This window comes from Leptonychotes weddellii, chromosome 11, assembly GCF_054177405.1.
Source record: "Leptonychotes weddellii isolate Sample4059 chromosome 11, ASM5417740v2, whole genome shotgun sequence".
In the NCBI taxonomy this organism is placed as follows: Eukaryota; Metazoa; Chordata; class Mammalia; order Carnivora; family Phocidae; genus Leptonychotes; species Leptonychotes weddellii.
Window position 1 is genome coordinate 89,677,783 of NC_138379.1, and position 18,088 is coordinate 89,695,870.

Genomic DNA, 18,088 nt, shown 5'->3' on the forward strand with positions numbered 1-18,088 from the left:
ACGAACCATGAGAGACGATGGACTCTGAAAAACAAACAGGGTTCTAGAGGGGAGGGGGGTGGGAGGATGGGTTAGCCTGGTGGTGGGTATTGAGGAGGGCACATTCTGCATGGAGCACTGGGTGTTATGCATAAACAATGAATCATGGAACACTTCATCTAAAACTAATGATGTAATATATGGGGATTAACATAAGAATTAAAAAAATAAATAAATAAATAAATAAAACTAGTGATCATGAATTTTAACTGATCTAGCCACATACTTTTAAATGCTTTCTCTTATTACCAAAGGTAGCAGCTGAGTCCCACCTCCAACAAGGCTCTAGGACCTTGACCCAGGACCCAGAAAAGGAGGACACTGAGAATCTAATCAGTGGGACTTAGGGTGCCAGGTAGTACCAACCTATCACAATCACAGTGTAGATGGAGCTGGTTGAAAGCCAGAGTCAGAGGCTAAGCTCAGAGGTCAGAAAACAGATGCAGCCAGTTAGGGCACCAATTGAAGGTAGGAGAGCAAGAAGCAAAACTGTAGCACGAAGCACAGAACGTATTTGTTACCAGTCCAGGGATTTACCAACACACTTTTATTTTATGGCTGAGGGTTTGAAGTTCTGGTTCTGCAGCATCCCACCTCCCCACTTTTAAATAAATGGGCCCAAAGCTGAAAATAATTAGAAAAACAAGCCCAACCATTAACAAAACAGTAAGCTAAGAAACGGTGGATTAGCCAGTGTGGCACAGGGCATCTCAATACACTGCGAACCCCTGGCTTCATCCACACAGCCCTCTAAACACTCTAATAACCAGCCTCCTGTGGAACCCGATTCACCAACAATTATTAGGCGTATTCAAAAAATGAAGTTATGAAGTGAGAACATGAAGGCTAATCTGCGTACAGGTGATAGAAACTCAACTGGAAATAGTTCAGGCAAAAAGAAGCATGCCGAGGTGTAGAGAACCTAAGTCAGGAATATTCTGACCTCAGCAACAACTCAGAGCAAGAACACAGGCACCACCAGGGTTCTTCCCATTCTCTAGTCTCTGCTTCATTCTCTCTCTGCAGGTGGACCAGTGCGGAGGAAAGCGTGGTCAACAACAGTCCCAGAGTTGTAGGTCTTAAAGGTCTAGCACTCAGAGACTGACTTCTCGCTTTCTCTGATCCCAGTTAAAAACATATGAAGGAGGGGCGCCTGGGTGGCTCAGTCAGTTAAGCGACTGCCTTCGGCTCGGGTCACGATCCTGGAGTCCCGGGATCGAGTCCCGCATCGGGCTCCCTGCTCAGCGGGGAGTCTGCTTCTGCCTCTGACCCTCCCCCCTCTCATGTGCTCTCTCTCATTCTCTCTCTCAAATGGGTAAATAAAATCTTTAAAAAAAAAAAAACATATGAAGGAGGAGCTTTGCAGCCCAGATCCAGACAGATTCCCAAACCTGGGCCAGTCAACAGTGGCCAAGACAGCAGGCTACTTGGACTGGCCCCACTCGGATCAGGTGTCCAACCTTGTACTCGTCCATGGTAGTCAAAGGGATGAGGTCATGAAAAAATCTAGCCATTCTGGCAGAAACCACAGAGATATATTTGGGGGCTGCCATTTCCAGAAGCAACAGATGCAGAGCATATAAACAGTAAGTATCCACCAAACAAGGTAAATTAGCTACATATTACAATTACTGGGCTAACAGCACAATATTTTATTACACCCAAAAGAGAGAATTAGCTGTCCCTGCCAGTAAGCATTGTCCTTCATATAATCTTATTTAAGAATCCATTGCACATCCATCTCCCAGATGAAGATGAAGCTTCTACACTCCTCAGTTTCCAAGTTGCTCCCTAGAACTCTCAGGCAGGGGTGGGGGGGTGGGATACAGTCTGTGGCACACCCATTAAGGTTACTCTAGTTGAGGAGCAGCATAAACAAGAAGGAAAAACCAGCTTTCCTGACAGATTGAGTTCACAGTCCAACTCCTAGGCACCGTGTGACTGTGGGCATGGTGCTGAAACTCTGGGGCACAGTTCACTCACCTGCAAAGTGGGGGAAATAATACCTCGCAAGGTTGTATAAAGGTTAGAGCTAATGCATAAGGAGCACCATACCTGATACATGGGAGCTATTGCATTATTAATATACTAATGGCTTCTTCATTACCTCTAAGAGCTAAAGCACACTTGGCCCTGGGAATGTCTTCAGGCCATGTTCCATTTCTTACTAACCTACTTCCTTGTGAAAAGCTCTCTTTCCCACCCTGTATACCCAAAAGACATGGTTAATATAGATTCCAATTAGGTTGTACTATAAAAAAAAAAAGGAAGATGGGTGGGGGCAGTTTTCGATTCGGCTTTCCCCAGAGGTTTACTTACTTTATCTGAAATGATACCACAAAATATCCAAAACCCAAAGATGACTTTAAAATGTGAGCTAAGACAGTACAACTGCTCTAATTCCCTGAAATGTGTGGGTATATGTGTATACGTCATATACATGTAACTACATATATATTGTATGTTATACTTTTAATACTTTTTATATTTATAATATTACATTTTATAATTGGATTTTTATCTCGTGTTTTAATGTGTCAGGGTGTTTTTTGTTTTTTTGTTTTTTTTTAATAAGATAAAAACACAACTCAGGAAAACCATGCTGGCACCATCTCTAGAGCTAGGGGCATTCAGAGCAAAGTTCCCCACCTGGATTTCAGAGCATTAATCCCTTCATTTCACAGTGGGGCCGACCGAAGTTCAGAAGGTGAACTGACTAGTTGGAGATCAGCCAGGTCAAGTATTAGGGACGGGTCTAGAGCCTTATTCCCAGCCCCAGGCCTCTCCCACCCACTCCCCAGCATGCACGGCTAAAGGGAGGAAGGTGGGACCCTCAGACGGCCCCAGGGGACAACTGAGAGACCAGAGCAAAGGAAAGGCTGCAGGCAGATCCCAGATCCCTCGAACGGATCTTCTAGTGAAAGGGGAAGAAGCCCGGCCTTACTCCCATGCTCTCTCCTGGTCACTTTCTCTGGCCAGATTTAAGTGACTTGACAATTATGCATTATTTTGTAACGTCTGAAGCTCCATTAACAGATAATCAGAAAAGAGCTTTCTTTAAGGTGCCTCAAATAGCAACAGTGATACACTCAATAGTGCGGCCAGCTCATCATAAAAAATGACTCCTATACTCCTGTCTCAATCTCGTGCTTCAATTCCCTTCATACACTAGCAAAATCCAAATGTTGGGGGCATTCTGCACACCCCACTCTTTCTTGTCTCTGTGCTTTTGCTCCTGCTGATCATGCTGGCTGGAATTCCCTTCTGCTCGTTCCTTGGCTCACACATCCTTTAAGATAGAGCTCAGGTACCAACTCCTCCAGGAAGCTTCCCATCATTCACCCTTGTGTTCTGGCCCATCATAGGCTTCAGCGAAGGTGTACTGAGCACTGAATGCTGAACGGAAGAGGTTTCTTACTGTAAGCCAGCACTAGAGTTCCCTTTTTCCCAGTCCGAACCTGCTGAGCCTTTCCAACAACATCTCTAACAAGAGAATCAGGCTGCGTCTGCCCCAGGCCGTTGAAGCTACAGAAATGTCTGCCAGAAAGTGTCTGTTGCCTTTCCTGACAGAGAGCGGGGAGAAAGCTTAGCAGAAGGGGGACAAGATAATGCGAGCAGAGAAACAACACAACGGTAGTTGGGGCAGGAAGCAACCTAGACAATGTGAACATATATCTGAACTTGTCTAAAGCCACTGTTCCTTCTCTCCTGCTTTTCAGTAACTTGACCCTTGGCCTAAGGTTCCTGCATTTGCAGTCATTCCCAGCCAACGAGTGGAGGGCTGAGGCAGTGAACTGGCTCACAGCAGCTTCACGTCCGAGACCATCACCCCTTTAAGTGAACTCCACCCCAAGTCATAGCTGGGCCAAGCGGTTCCACCTGCAGAACTAGAGGGCCATGTGGGGCTTCTACAAAGTATGGGCTGTTCCCTAAGATAGAACTCAAGGGGGCATGACACGATTCAAAGGAGAGACAGGATCAAACACAAATCTGGCCTGTCCAGTCTGTCCCTTGGCACCGCCCTGTTTCTCAGACACTGAGAAAGTGCTTCATACCCTGCACTGAGCCTGGCACAGATGCTCCAGGACAAAATACAGGCCAAATCTCAAATGTGATTCCTCCGACTCTGATTCTTATCTACACAGCTTAACAAATCATGTTTGTTCAAGCTCATTCACTCACAAACTTTGGCTGGCATCCAGTACCACCAGCGTGAGACCATGGGTCCCATGGAGCTCATTACATCTGTGGTCTGTGGTCTTCTGTGGCCAACAATTAGCTCCAGGATACAATACAAGCTGCCATTTCCATCCTGGTCATGGTTGCCATGGGGATCACTTCCTGCTTCTTTGTGGGAATCAAATGTAATGCTTTTGCTAATGGCCCATAGCCTTGACTCTTGGGAGACCAGAAGCATTAAGCTATCAGAGCACTTGTATTTTAAATTCCTTTCCTGCCTTAGGACCTTAAGTATTGATGAAGAGGGGCCAGGGACACAGGAAAGGGGTGTGCACCATTCCATTAGGAAAGAGGTTTCTGCTGGTCCTTTCCTTTTTCAGTATGATTTAGATGTTTTCATATATTTAAGAAAAATAGGAGACACCATAGTTACGCAGTGGGGGAGCAAAACACCTGGGTTCTACACTTGACCCATCCATCAACTCTCTCTGTGAACTGTGAGACAATCCACTAAACCTCTTTGGGCCCATTTCCTCATCAGTAAATTGGAGAGTTTGACAAAGATTTTTTTTCAAAATTCTATCCATTGGTATTTTGATTTGTTCTACTCTCAAATTACAAAATAACTTCTCCCCTACATGTAAATGGTAAGAGTGGTCAGACAAAAAGAATTTTTTTAAATAGCAAGACTGAAAGTAAGACACATTTCAGGTCAAAAGGCCAGAGGCTAGAGGAGCCCAGAAGCCAAAGGTTAGGATGGAGGTAGGGGTCTGAAGTCAGGCAGGCAGGCAGGCAGGCAGGCATCAGGGAGCCCAGGGTCTCAAAAAGCATCTCCAGATATTCGGTGAGAAGACACCATTGCTAAGGCATAAGACCGTCAGGAAAATCCAAAGCAAGAAATCATATATGAGCAATGTGGTGGATTTCCAAGTCAGAAAATCACAGGTCAAAAGCCAGTGAGAGGGGCACCTGGGTGGCTCAATCAGTTAAGTGTCTGCCTTTGGCTCAGGTCATGATCATCGGATCATGGGGCTCTCTGCTCAGTGGGGAGTCTGCTTGTCTCCCTCTGCCCATCCCCCCCACTCACACTCGTGCTCTCTTTCTCTTAAATAAATAAATAAAATCTTAAAAAAAAAAAAAAAAAAAGACCAGTGGGAGGCTGGCAACGTGGGAAAAGTCAGATCATGCATGTCCCAGGCGACTATGGAAGCGATGGAAGATGTCTGATGGAGAACGTCAGTTTCTTTTCCTGACAGAGGCTCCCAGAATCTAAATGAATGATTCAAGGAAAAAAAATCCCTGGAACAGTCCATTCAAACCCTATGGGATCGGGGCACCTGGGTGGCTCAGTCAATTGGACATCTACCTTCGGCTCAAGTCATGATCTCGGGGTCCTGAGATCGAGCCCCGCATTGGGCTCCTGACTCAATGGGGAGTCTGCTTCTCCCTCTGTCCCTCACCCCACTCGTGCTCTCTCTCTCTCAAATAAATAAATAAAATCTTTAAAAAAAAAAAAAAAAAAACCTATGGGATCAAATGAATAAGCTGTGTGTGGCTGAGATGCAGGCATCCCAGGGCTCATCTCGCACCACATTTTTTGCTGCCACTGAGGTCCTTTTCAAAGCCCCTGGGCTGTACCTCTGTAGGTGTGGCCACTCATCTCTCTACATCCTGTGCTGAACACAGAGCTCTATTTTCTCAGAGCTTAGGGCTTGGAGATGAGAGCTTATAATCTCAACAAATATTTACTGAATGCCTAGTGTGGGCCAAATACCATCCTAGGAACTTAATATAAAGGCATATTTATTGCTACCTAAAAATCCAGATCTTTTCTGGCTAATTTTCTTATCCATTATGAGTTCCTTGCTTTTATACAACCTAAGGCACTTTATATAGACTCCTAAGGAACATGTCCCTCCAAGTACAGTGGAAAAGGAATTGGGTTCTTATCCCACCTCTGCTGCCAACCGGCTTTGGGCTAAGGCTAAGTCACAAAAACATTCATGCTCCCAGCTTCTGTTTCTGCCATGTGGACTTAATCCTTCCTCTTCTGTCTCTTTCATGAGATGCTGGGAGGAGTCAATGAATGAGTACCTGTGAAATCACTTTGAAATATGGTCTCATTGGTGACAAGCCGGCCCTCAGCAAAGATGGGGGTTTCATCGGAAGCAGGGTTTCTGATTCAGCCTGGCTTCCTTAGCCATTTCTGTGTCAGTCAGCTGTCACTGCTCCTTCTCCTCACACCATGCACATTTTAAAAGCCTGCACAAGCTCATCTAGAATTCACATACCCAAGCTTCAAACAGACAAGGACAATCTGAAATTGGAAATTCAGGAAGATGTCAGGTGGTAGTGCTCTCTGTGAAAAATGAGCATTGTAGACACAGCCTCCCTTCTCCCAAAGATGCCTGATGTTTGTGGATGATTTGTAATGCTTTTACTGAAAAGTCCTCATCCCCATGAGCACATTCTGAAGACAGAAATCAATCTTACACTGTAACAGGGAGAGAAAATCTGTTAGCAAAAAATGAAGTGGAGAAAAAGCACCTAATTCTGGAATCCTTTCTATGAAATAAATGGATTCCAGAGCAGTAAGCCCACACCCATATTGTCCCCTCACTCTTGCAATATACTAAGCAGCTTCAAGAGGTAAGATTAAAGAGAGAGACCATGTAGCCAGCCCCACCAGCATTTCCATCTCAGTAATTTAGGCTGGATGCCATCAGAGAGACAATCCCCTTTGTCATCTCACCCTGGGGACCTACTCACCCCATCCTTGGCATTTTGTACTAGGTCAGTGTTTGCATGCACTACGAGGCATTGAGCATTACTGCAAGGACAGGCTAGACCATACCCTTGGGGCATTTGTGATCTTTAAGGCAATAACACACAGAGGTTTAATTTAACCCCCAAACCCAGATGAATTCTACTTAGACCACCAGACTCTAGAGAATAATAATATAGGAGAATAAGAACTACAAGGCATACTGGAACCCAGAGCTGAAAACCATCACAGAACACATTGCAATGAGAATCCAACCGGTTCCAGGGGAGAGGTAAGTTATCGAATAAGGCAGAAATCAGGAATGGATACTAGATAAAGCTAGCACAGCTTATAATCTCAACAAATATTTACTGAATGCCTAGTGTGGGCTAAATACCATCCTAGGAACTTAATATAAAGGCATATTTATTGCTACCTAAAAATAGGTTGGGAAGGAGACTAAAGGCGGGGGGAGGGTGGGAAAGACACTTCCACGAAGAAAGGTCCGAAGCTGATGTACTAGAGCACACTTCCACACGGAAAAGCCCCTTTATTTGCTCAGATACCCACAGCCTCTGATAGCCTTCCATTATCTGGAGGGTTTAGAAGAGTCGCAAAAGCTTCCTAAAAACAGGTCTTGCTCTGAAAAGAGGGAAGAGTTAGAGCCATCTTCCCACACCTCATCCCCCAGCCCCCTGCAGAGGAATCATGCAGGCAAATAAGCTTGTGCTCTTCCCCCAGTGCCCTTCTGGCTCTTGGTATGTCTCAGGAGCTTCTCTCCCAAGAAAAATCAGTCCACAGCGGGTCTGGGAGAAAAAGATAATGTGAGAGCTCACAGTGGGTCAGTAATTCAGTAAAAAGCCAGAGAGCTGTTGGCTGGGGAATGTCAGAGACATCCGCGCACAAGCCAGGAAGAAAGCACACTCTGCACTTGCAGGACGCAGTCCTCCAGAAGGAGCCTGGCCTTGGGGAGTTGTCTGGTCCTGTGCTCTATGTGCCAGGAAGGAAAGGTGCTGAGCTTTGAGACTTCCTCAAAATTCTGTCATGAAGGTGAGAGGCAGGTGAGACTGAATAGGAAGAAGGAGCAAATTTAAGAAATGTGTGATGGCTTCAGGAAAATCAGAGACACTGTGGAGCCATATGAGAACATTCTGGCACATCATAGACAAGCACATTGAACTCAAAATGCACAGAGACACCCCAGATATGACATAAATAACTCAAATCGAAGACAACAAATATTGCTAGAACTCCATCCTAGCCCCTTGAAATTCTACATTCCAATTCTCCAAGAGTCAAAGGCAAGTAGAGATCAAGAAGCCAGCAAAGCATTATGAAAGGCTACTTGAAAGAATTTCAGATCCATCTCTGACATTAGTAAGTTCGCATTTTAAACATATTCCTCCCATAGTCAGCAAATATCCTTTAACTGGTCCAAAAGCCAAGAATAAATCTGGGTAGAATCAAGAAGGCAGAAAAAAAAAAATGCTCCCAAAAGCGAGCTAGGGAAGACACTGAAGTCAATCAGGATTGTGGTAATGTTGTCTCTGGAGGGACTAAGCCCCAAAGGCTTCAGTGTAGAGGGAAACTGTGAAAATGTAGAGTTAGACCCAGGTTTGAACTTCTGCATAGTGTCAATGACAAAAGGCAGTGACTCCTGACCCTAATCCAAAGCCCTTCAGTTCTTAGGCTCAAGTATGGCAGGTTGAGGTCAAGTTGCCTGGAAGACAGAACATAGGCTTTGGACCTTGTTCCAAATACCGGTTCCATCCGTGGGTAACATGCTTCCCTGTTCCTTCCTTTGCTGCCCATGCCCACACCCTACTGGAAGGCCTGGAATGGTGAATCAATGAGATGAATATGTAGAAGTCCCTTAGCACAATGTTTAGCACATGTTCATTCTCTCTCACACTTCTAAACCAGTGTTGGGGACAGTATGTAGGAAAGTCAGATCAAGCTGTCGATATTTAGTGGGGAAAGTATTGGGCTATAATTAGTGACCCAGTCCTCACACCGGCTCACTCTGTGACTTTGGACAAATCACTGCACTTCATGATGCATCGGCTTCATCACATGCAAAATGAACTAGATCGTCTGGACCAAAGAGAACTCCCTTGTATTATACTCAAAGGCAGCTGGGGTCGGGGGTGGGAAGGCAGGACAGGGAACAAGATAAAAGGGATGATCCTCATCCCGTGAAATCACAGACGCAAGTTTCCAATGGAAGAGCCTCCTACCCAACCAGGACAGACTTGAAACTATTGAGCCCCTGTGACCCTAGCTGGCTAATCCAGGTCAGGTTCCCCACCTGCAACAGATGAGCAAGGTAGAAACAGTGGAAAAGGAAGGCGAAAAGTGGCATTTAGCTTCGGAGGTATCCTGGCCTCCCACATGCTTTCCACACACACACACACACACACACACATACACACACTTCTGTGCCCCTCATGTCTGGGCAGGGATCCATGGCCCCTGTTGCTAGTATTATGTGCTCTTCCTCTCCATCAGCCAGTCTAAACCCTGTCTAATGCAGGAGCATCTCACTCAGAGTCAATGAGTTTCATGAGCAACTCAGGTGGGGATGGGTAGCGGGGGCCAACTGGGGTGAAGGTGTCACAGCCTGTTCTTCAAACTGCCTGGGCCTAAAGCATGAACCCCTACAAAGAAAACACATTTAACATCATACCATAAAACTTGAGAGAAGTGACTCTCCCCTGCACCTTGTACCTCTCCACACATAAATGCACACAAACACCACCCACTAACCAACAAAAATATCACACTGGGACTATTTCAGAATACCATCCGAAAAGTAATAAAGTTCTCTTTTAAAATGCTCCACAAAAGAACAATTCTCATCAGTCATCCTTGACAACCCTCTGAAATACATCTGGGCCTCGTAGTCTCTCAGGAGCTTCTAGGGAGACAGAACCAAGGCTGGCCCAGGCCATTCCATGCTGCATAGATAGGACTGTCTCCACCTTCACCATCCTTCAGACCCACTCTACCCTTGCCATATTCCTGCCTGGCCAATTCTTACAAATCGCTAGATCTCAGTATAAATGTCCCCTTCTCCAGGAAGCCCTTAATAACTCCCCAAGGTTGGCTTAGATGCCCTTCCTCTGTGCATCCTCACCTACCTTGTTAGCATTAGCTGGCTCCTCTGTGGTTATAGGTTGACTAGTCCATCTCTCCACTGAACTCTGGGTTCCTTGGGGACAGAGACTACGTCTCTAGCACTTAACATAGTGCTAGCTTATAGAAGTGCTTAATAAATCATCTGTTGCATGAATGAACAAATCTGAGTCAGATTAATAATTGTATTTAAAAAAACTACTCAGGTCTACTGAGGAACAAACCAATAAACCTGGTAAAAAGAAAGAAGTCCCAGGCGCCTGGGTGGCTCAGTTGATTAAGCGACTGCCTTTGGCTCAGGTCATGATGCTGGAGTCCTGGGATTGAGTCCCACATCGGGCTCCCTGCTCAGCAGGGAGTCTGCTCCTCCCTCTGACCCTACCCCTCTCTCTCTCAAATAAATAAAAAATAAAATCTTTAAAAAAAAAAAAGAAAGAAGTCCCTAAGTGTGAAAACTAGGTGTTCTCCCTAGAGGTCACAATGGATTCGCTTATGTCCCTGAGCCTGGGATCGGTGCTGCTGAATGTACAGTGGCAGAGGGCCTCACTACAAGGCCAGGCCATCTGCTCCTTCTAAGAAGAGAGGGACAGGAACAACCACTCACGGAGCACCGACACACATCTCTTTTAACCCAAATAAAAGCTAACAAGGAAAGTGGTATCGTCATCTTACAGATAAGGAAGCAATACTCAGAGAAGCAAAGAATGCATCCAGTAAATAGCAAAGTTGCTCCTGGAAGCTGGACCTGCTGACGCTGGAATCAGTACTTTATTCACTCTGCCTCATGGCTTCTCAACTTCGATAGGTCTGGATGTTTATTTTCCCATCCTGATTAGCAACACGCTGGCTGGGAAGCTAGACACCCCTGAAGTTGCGGCAGCTGACAGGGAGTGGTGGCGCCGAATCGATAAGCTGGTGAGCAGGCATTCAGACCGATTACCTGTGGCTGGCAAAGGGCTCATGCTGCCAAAGATCTTCTTGTCTTTGAAAACAGCTTTGGAGAAAACAATCAGAGAAAGGAACCCAGAAGAGAAAGAAAAGCAGAGAAGTGTCAAGAAATGCCCCTCTAGGTTGATGATTGATGAAACAAAATTATACAAAAACATCACAGTGCACGCCCAACCACTCACAAAAAAAAAAAGTATCCCCCCAAAAAACAGGGTGATTATTAACTGTCATTATCAACAGGGACATTAGTCACAGCTACAGGGCTCCACCCAACTATCAGCACAGTCTCCTGCCTCCAAAGACAAAGGTACTAAGAGTCAAGAGAAAAGCTTCGAGAAAATGAAAATGCATCCAATTCCATCAAATGAAAATGCCATGGGCCCAAGGTCAAAGTATATTCTTGGCCTGATAGTGTTCACCACCCTAAATTTAGCCAACTGGTGAACTTTTTAAAGAAGCATGTTACTCAACCTTTTGCAAGGCAGAGATTTACCTCCTATTGCACAGCTTGCTTCTCCCTGAAGCTGGAACACACTGTCCTTGGCTTTGTCATCTGTAGAAGCAGCAATGCCAACGAAAGCTCTGCTATTGTCACCTAACTCGTCTTGTCCAAGCAGCGCCTGGATGAGGTCCTTTAAGGGCACTGCCAAAAGGCCTCCCTTCCCCAGATACCCAGCCCACCTCTCTCACCTTCCCCTCATCCGCTAGCTCATCTTAATTCTTATCATCAGGGATTCATTCTTTTGTGTTAATCACTCTAGCTCCAGAAATCACCTTTTCAGATGAGAAAACTCTAGAGAGAATTTGCACGCCCATCCATGTCACCAACGTCTGTGCAGATTCTAACTTTGCTTGCTTCATCTGATCCTTACAATTACACGGTGAGGACGGAGAGGCAGCGTGGAAGGTTGAAAATCATGAAACCCAAGAGGCTGACCTGGATTGGAAGCCTCACTCTTTCACCCAAGCAAGCTTCAGTTGCCTCGTATGAAAAACAGAGATTGTGAGATCTACCTGAGCTCAATAAATGGAAACTATCTTCAGGTGGTTCTTAATTTGGGGAATTTTTAGAGCCGGAAGAACTCAATGGTTAAATGCATGACTCTGGAGCCAGACAGAGAAATCGGGGACTGTGCGGCAGATGGTTTTGGAGAATGGGTCACTGAAGGGGGTATCAAGACACAACTGAAAGTGCTATGACATCTATGGGAACCAGAGTCAGGAACCCACAGAGGCCAACAAAAGAAACGGAGAGAGGAGGAGGGGATGCAGGGCCATCCAGCAGACCTAAAGCAGAGACGACCCTATAGTTCGTCACATTTCAGTCCATCTTGCAGTGGCTCCTACTAACTAGTTTCATTGTGGCAATAGATAAATACTTATTCAGCACAGTTGTGTGCCAAAAGATGATCAAGGTTTGGGGCACCTGGGGTTGCAGTAAGCTCCTCGCAGATGTTGGCAGAGGACAGGAATATATCCTGAGGCCAGAACTAATAAAACTAATAAAACTCAACACATGGGCAGAAATGGCCCACACTAGGAAACAGTTGGTAAAGTGTTCTCCTAGAAAGAGAACACAGCAAATAGAAGGAGGAAGAGAAATCACAAACACACACATGAATTTACAAATTAAAAGGACCACTGAGTGTCCAGCACAATGAAAGAAAAGTGATCCATACTCAGGCATACTTTCATGACATCTCAGAGCACTGGGGTTGAAGAGAAATATCCTAAATACCTTAAAGCTCCCAAAGGCAGAGGCGGGCTGGGTCCCGCACCGGGTGGGGTGTGTGCCCCAGCTGTGGGCACTGTGACTCCTGCAGGTGGGGCCCGTGTCCGGAGGAGTGCATTCGGAGCAGTGTTTCCTGTTCTCTCCCCCTGTGCAGCTGCAGGTCTGCAGCTCGGGCCTTGCCTGACCCAGCCCAACCAGGGTTCCAGTTTTGGAAGAGCTACAGAAAGATCTAGAGGAGGTGAAGGTGCTGCTGGAAAAAGCCACTAGAAAAAAAAGAGTATGTGATGCAGAGAAATCCAAGATCCAGACAGAAATCAAGAATGAGGGGTGCCTGGGTGGCTCAGTCATTAAGCATCTGCCTTCGGCTCAGGTCATGATCCCAGGGTCCTGGGATCGAGCCCTGCATTGGGCTCCCTGCTCCGTGGGAAGCCTGCTTCTCCCTCTCCCGCTCCCCCTGCTTGTGTTCCCTCTCTCACTGTGTCTCTGTCAAATAAAATTTTAATTAAAAAAAATCAAGAACAAGATGCAGCAGAAATCACAGAGAAAAACAGAACTTCTTGACAGTGAAAAATCCAGCTGCTGTTGTTGCTCCCATTATAATGGGATATACAGTGAAAATCCATAATTACAGATGGGAGCAGTCAGGTAAGTTTATGAAAATCTACATCACCTTAACAGGAGTTCATCAAGTCCCCACTGAGAATATGCAGGTGCATTTCACAGCGAGGTTATTTGATCTTTTGGCAAAGAATCTAAATGGGAAGAGTTACTCCATGGTTGTGAACAATCTTGAAACCCATCTCCACGGAAGGAAGGTCAGAAAAAAATTAAGACAGATACTGTTCTTACCCTATATAGAAAGAAAGCAGAAAACACGTGGTGGGACTACCTGACTCAGGTTGAAAAAGAGTGCAAAGAGACAGAAAATTCCTCCTAAGACACTGAAAAAGATCCCAGGGAGGGATTGATGAATATGCTACAGAAAATTTATGAATACGGAAACGATGATATGAAGTGAACCATTAATAAAGCCTGTGTGGAATCCAGAGAGAAGCAAGCCAAAGGAGACACAGAATTTTGAGACTTTAAAGTCATTTTGGGAACCGTGATGGGGAAATACTGAGGTTTCCAAAAATGAGGAAATGTTGGTGAGCTGCACAGATAAATCTGACAGATAACTACTCACACAGCCTTCTTCTAAGGAAAGGCAATGAACTCCCATTTCCTACTGGAGGATTTATTAAAATATGTTTATTAAACATTTCCCCCAAAGATAGTTTCCTTAGTAATCTGGGCATTTTGTCCAAAAAAGGATAATTCTGTATTCTCATGTGAAATGTAAAAAAAACAAGTCTTGCCTAATGATAATGCCACATTGTGTTTATTTTTGTTCAGCTAAGAGGTAGAAAACAAAAGTTCTGGTTTACCTGTAAGTTCCTGACATCTGCTCCCACCATGTAAGAATAAGTAAAAATAAAACCTGAATTTTTGCATAAAATGCCAAAAAAAAAAAAAAAGCTTCCAAAGAGAAAATGGAGGATGCTTTCAAAATTCTGAGGAAAAATTATTTCTAACCAAGAATTCTATACCTAGCCACACTAAGATCAAAATGCGGATAAAATAAAGCCATTTTTAGGGAAGGATGGCATGAGATGGGGGGGTGGGGGTGATGAGATAGTTGCTGGTTTAAACATTTGAATTTTATTCTCAGAGATGGGAGGCCACTAGAGTTTTCGAACCAGAGGAGAGGCAAGACCTGATCTGTGTTCAATCTTACAGTCTATTTTATCTGATATTAGATCTTACAGTCCATTTATCTGATACTTTATCAGTCTAGATCTCTTATGCCTGCTGTTTACATGGCATATTTTTCTATTCTTTTACTTTCAAACTATTTGTGCCTTTGAATCCAAAGTGTTTCTCCTGTGGACAACACATAGTGGGAACACTTTTTTTTTCTATCCAGTCTGGCCACTCCTTTCTTTTGATTGGAGGGTTTAATACAATCATATCCAATATTGTTATTCGTATGGCTGGATTGTTAATTACCATTCTGCTTTTTGTTTTCTGTATATCTCATAACCATGTTGTTCCTATATTCTTCCTTTACTACCTCCTTTGACTTAAGTGGATAGCTGCTAGTGTACTATTTAAACTCCCTTAAGGATTTTAAACTATGTATTTTTTTAGCGATCTTCTCCATGGTTGCTCTAGAGCTTACAATACGCATCTTAACTTATTAAAATCTCCTTCAGATTAACACTAACTTAATTCCAGTAAGACAGTGAAATCTATTCTGTATTGCTACATTCTCTTTTTGCACCTTAGTGTTACCCATATGAATGCCTAATTGCAAACCCAACAATACGTTGTTGAAATTACTACTTTTTATAATACTGTCTTTTATGTAAGCAAAGAGAAGAAATAAGAGCACAAATATCTTTGTAGGAGTTTCTTAAAATACATTCATTTTCTTATTTATCAGATGGGGTTATCTTCATTTCTCCCTGTGGATGGGAGGACCTCCTGGTGTCACTTCCTCAAGCCAACATAGCTTCATCCCCACTCTCATCTTTGCGATGTTATTAACAAATATATTTCTATGTATTATAGGTCCAAAAATACAATTTCACAGATATTGTTTTAAATTAGAAGAAAAAATAAAAATGTAACAATACTGTCTTTTATCATTACCTCGATTTTTATCAGCTCTTTGTTTTTTTGATGTCAATTCAAATTACCGTCTGATGTCACTTCCTTTCAACTTAAAGAACGTCCTTTAGTATTCCTTATAAGGCAGCTCTGCCAACAATCCGTTCTCTCAGTTTTTATTTATCTGAGACCGTCATATGGGATTCTTGGCCGAGAGATTCTCTTTCTTTCTGTGAATATTCTGTCACACTGCCGCTAGCCTCCATTATTCCTGATGTGAAGTCAGCTGTTAATCTTACTGCGGGGAGTCCCGTTTCTCTTGCTGCTTTCAAGAGCTTCTCTGTATCTTTGGCTTTAAATGTTTTGCTATGATGTTTCTGAGTATGAATCTCTTGTTTATCCTGCTAAGAGTCTGTTCAACTGCTTATATGTGTGTATCAGCGTTTTTTTTTTTTTCCACTGTATCTGTAAAGTTTTCAGCCATGATTTCTTTGAACATTTTTTCTGCACCTTTAATCTCTCCTGGCATTACCATTACATGTATGTTGATGCATTAAATGGTGTTTCACATTTCTCTGAGACTCTGTTCATTTTTCTTTATTCTACTTACTTCTGTTCTTTGGGTGGTGTAACCTGTATTGATCTGCTTTCAAATTCTCTGATTTTTCTTCTGCACAGTCAGATCTACTGCTGAGTTCCTCTAGTGAATATTGCTTTTCAGTTATTGTACTTCTAAACTCCAGAATTTACATCCAGTTCTTTTTGTAATTTCCGTCTTTTTACACTAGTTAATGTGTCACCATTACCATCCTGCCTCTAAATCGTTAAACATGGTTTCCTTTAGGACTCAGTTGGCTGAGTCCATCATCTGGGCCCCTTCAAAGGCATTTTCTATTGTCTACTTTTTTTTCCTGTGTTTGTATCACAATTTCCGGTTTCTTTGTAGGCCTCATTTTTTATTGAAAACTATACAGTTTAGATAATATGATGTACAAACTCAACACTGATCCCTCCCTCCCTTTGGGAAGCATTTTGGAACTAAATTTGTTTCATGTGATTTTTGTTTTGTGCAGCCTCTGATATCTCAGTCTAGATTTCTGTCTTTGCTTGTTTTTCCTCCTGTTCCTAGGGATTACCCTTTGGGGGGCTGTGTGAACCACTTTTTGATCAAAGATTGTGCATAAACCCCCTTAGCAACTTAAATATACACACTTACCATTAGATCTATGTGTGGCTTAGAGACTGCTTTTGTAGTTCAGGGAGTTTGCCACTTTGTTCCAGGGCCACTAGCTCAGTTTTCCTCACCATTCACTCCGGAGAGGGCACAGCCCTGAGTATGCACAGTCTTCCAGACCGCTAGGGAAGAGTGTGATTTTATGTTGAAGCTTGGCTTCTTAGGAATCACCCCTGGATCAGAGTAGCTTATTGTTCAGCCAGTGTTTGGCCAGAGGTTGTACTTACTTCCCTCCGAGGCAGTAAGACTTTCATATTTTGCTGATGGATTTGTGTGTGGGAGTTGGGGAACATCATTAAAAAGACATGACTGTTGACTGACCTGTGAGCTGGACCCAGGCACCTGGAGGCTCCTCACCCCCTCTCCCGTCCTTGGGATATGGTTTTCACTTGCCTTTCCCATCCCAGAGGCTTCTCCAAAGACACAGCCTTGAGATGATGATGTGGTGTTGGGAACGCCTACACACTATATGTGACTGAGCCCAGTAGGGCCTCCTCATAAACTTGTAAATTTTGGAGGGCAGGTGTTGGGATCCATTCCTATTGCTGCTGCCTGAGACAAGCCTTGTATATAAGTTCCCTTTGCTTATTAAAATAGCCACCTACCAACCTGGAGAAGGAGGATCCTGCCTCTTCCTTTGGTTTCTCCCTGCCCTGCATGTTTGGGAGCTGGGTTTTAGATTACACCAAGGAAGCTCCCAAGAGAGTTGCAAACCAAAAGTGGCTTAATTCACACTTTCACATCCTCCCCCACATTCTGCTTTTATTGCTCCTGAGTGGGTACAGGTACATACGCAGAGCCTTCTAGATCCCCAGACATGAGAGTGACCCACGCAGACTCTTCTCGGTGAGCTCTTTCTCTACTACTAGTATCATGGCATCACTAGCCCTCTTCACTGCACACCACCAAGATACCTACTGTTTTCAAGAAAACCCTAGGCATGAACTTCTCTATTTTCTGTTCCAAATAAATTCAGTTCTCTGAGGCGGAGTTGTGGGGTTCTCTGTCCTTGCAGCCTGCCTCTTTTCCTGGGAAGAATTTCTATACCATCCCACTGGAGCTCGGGACAGCAACAGCCCTTGCCATGCAAATGGGAGCTGGATGAGGGAAGGAAGTACCAATCCTATCGGGTGCACCTGCCTGGAATAGGGCTTTTGTGACATAGGCTGGGAGGGTGGGGGGCAAGTAAGAGACATCGGCCCACCCCTTCTGAAACAAAACATTAGCCCTAGAAGTTGGGGGTAGAGAAAGCCCCCTTCTTGGCTACACCTGCTCCAAGTAGTGTGCCTCTGTTAGAGCTTCGGTCACATGGAGTTGGGGGAAGAGAAGATGGACATAGGTTCTGGTCCAAATGCCACAGACTCATTGTTCTGAGATTTGGTAGATTTTTTCAAATAAATGTTTC

The 18,088-nt window shown here is 44.2% G+C and overlaps 1 protein-coding gene and 1 pseudogene across 2 annotated transcripts in view; one reads left to right on the plus strand and one right to left on the minus strand.

The window, feature by feature from the left end:
- Positions 1-18,088, minus strand: part of LOC115944631 (uncharacterized) — a 258,456-nt gene that overhangs the window by 211,400 nt on the left and 28,968 nt on the right. The gene's annotated exons all lie outside the window — the stretch shown is intronic.
- Positions 13,321-13,981, plus strand: LOC102750476 (calcyclin-binding protein pseudogene; annotated as a pseudogene).